Consider the following 2,547-nt stretch of genomic DNA (forward strand, 5'->3'; position numbering starts at 1 on the left):
TGCCAAAAGTCCAGAGAAAGTAACTAAAAGGTAGTAGTTACTGATTCTAAGGGTAGGGAATACTAAGTCTGGATCTATGCCAAGAGTCCAGAGAAAGTAACTAGAAGGTAGTAGTTACTAATTCTAAGAGTAGGGAATACTAAGTCTGGATCTATAGCAGAGTCCAGAGAAAGTGACTAGAAGGTAGTAGTTATTGATTCTAAGGGTAGGGAATACTAAGTCTGGATCTATACCAAGAGTCCAGAGAAAGTAACTAAAAGGTAGTAGTTATTGATTCTAAGGGTAGGGAATACTAAGTCTGGAGCTATAGCAGAGTCCAGAGAAAGTGACTAGAAGGTAGTAGTTATTGATTCTAAGGGTAGGGAATACTAAGTCTGGATCTATACCAACAGTCCAGAGAAAGTGACTAGAAGGTAGTAGTTACTGATTTTAAGGGTAGGGAATACTAAGTCTGGATTTATACCAACAGTCCAGAGAAAGTGGCTAGAAGGTAGTAATTACTGATTCTAAAGACTTAGTATTCCCTACCCGGATCTATACCAACAGTCCAGAGAAAGTGACTAGAAGGTAGTAGTTACTGATTCTAAGGGTAGGGAATGCTAAGTCTGGAGCTATAGCAGAGTCCAGAGGAAGTAACTAGAAGGTAGTAGTTACTAATTCTAAGAGTAGGGAATACTAAGTCTGGATCTATACCAACAGTCCAGAGAAAGTGACTAGAAGGTAGTAGTTACTAATTCTAAGAGTAGGGAATACTAAGTCTGGATCTATACCAACAGTCCAGAGAAAGTGACTAGAAGGTAGTAGTTACTGATTCTAAGGGTAGGAAATACTAAGTGTGGATCTATACCAGGAGTCTAGGGAAAGTGACCAGAAGAAAGAAATTACTGACTGTGACCATCACGAAAGAGCTTTGAGAATGTAAGGAGTAAATAGTGATCAGCCAATCCTTGATCTCTAGAAATAAGCTATGGAGAAAGTGACTGCAAGGTATTGTGTGTGTAAAAGATAAAAACTAATCATGGGTGGATTTGGTTCAATATACCAGCCTGGGCAATATCATATGCTGTATCTGACTAAACAATTAAAATGTAGAACTACTAAGAACTCGTGAAATGCAACGGCCAACCAGGTAATTTCCCAGTATTCCGGTGGGCCAGTTAAGCCTTTGTACCTAATTATAAACCTGTAAAAAAATATGGTGAAAGTTATTTAAGAGTAAAGAATTTTATTAATTTTATATCAGTGTTAGTAGTTACCCCGGTACTCCTGTTATCAAAGGATGCCGCCTCGGTGGGGGTCACCAGGCAATAGAGGTAGAAGGGGTAAAAACGATGATGTCATCAAGGACGATGACGTCATAGTTCCACAAAGTGTCACCAGAGAGCGCATTGCAAGGGGCGCGTTGTTTGGCCGCCATGACAGGCGGCAATGATGTGAGAGACGATTACGTACAATTCACAAAGTGGAACCAGAGGATATGTTGCTTGGGGCACTTTGCCATGACGTCATAGTTCCACGGAGTGGAACCAGCACGAATATAATCAACATGTCTCAACATGACTAGATTTAATACAGTTCACTCAAAATACTAATTCATTAGTTCTTTACATTTCCTGACCATTTATATTTAAATCGTCCTAAGAGGACGTTTATTTAGAATCGTGCAACAGTTAGAACTTGCTGTTTGACTCATCAATTATAAATCAAATGATTATTTCAAAGATTTTCGGTAACATGATTATAATAGATTAATTATGGACACATTATTTCTTTTTACCAATTTATTAAATTTCTCACAATAATGATTTAGCAATCTGGTCTACATAAAAAGATACATCTATTAAGGACGTATTTACATGAAAAAGTTTTGCAACAAAATCATGAACAATCATATCATTACTCTCTTTGTGGGACCGAAAGTTGTATAGCATTTTCCATTTTGATACATGTCGACAATGGTAATAAGCATAATATATACATTATTGTCCACATACACACAGACCAATACACGCGAACTTAGTTTGTAAATGCAAAACAACCACATGTTTTACAAAGGTGGATGGTGTTCTACATATATATTGTGTTGCTAAGAAAATTGTTTTTCAATGTGTCGTAACATACGATTAGGTATCAATGTCCTAAGTAAAGCTATTATCTAATGATAAAACTATTATAATAGTGTTACACATGTCAGTTTTTATCACACATTCGTTTGAACATGTGACATATTTACTATCCTATATCTATTTTAATACTGATGTTTGTCTAAGTTAAATTTATATGTAGAAATGTACATAACTTATACTGTTAAATCTGTATTGGGAAATTCTCGCCTATTCACTATTTACTAAGTTGACTGCATTTGTGTTCTTTATAACTGACGTCGTTGGCATTGAAAGCATACAATCAGCAAATACCACTTCAAATACCAAGTCACGAAATTAATGTCGCTTTTTTTTAGATGAAAAAACCCGAACAATAAAACATTTATTAAATGAAATAGGTTCCATTCTTATCGATAATGCTTCTCCATCTTAAATCAGGTTG

The sequence above is a fragment of the Limulus polyphemus genome, unplaced genomic scaffold, assembly GCF_000517525.1.
Source record: "Limulus polyphemus unplaced genomic scaffold, Limulus_polyphemus-2.1.2 Scaffold2535, whole genome shotgun sequence".
NCBI classification, from domain to species: Eukaryota; Metazoa; Arthropoda; class Merostomata; order Xiphosura; family Limulidae; genus Limulus; species Limulus polyphemus.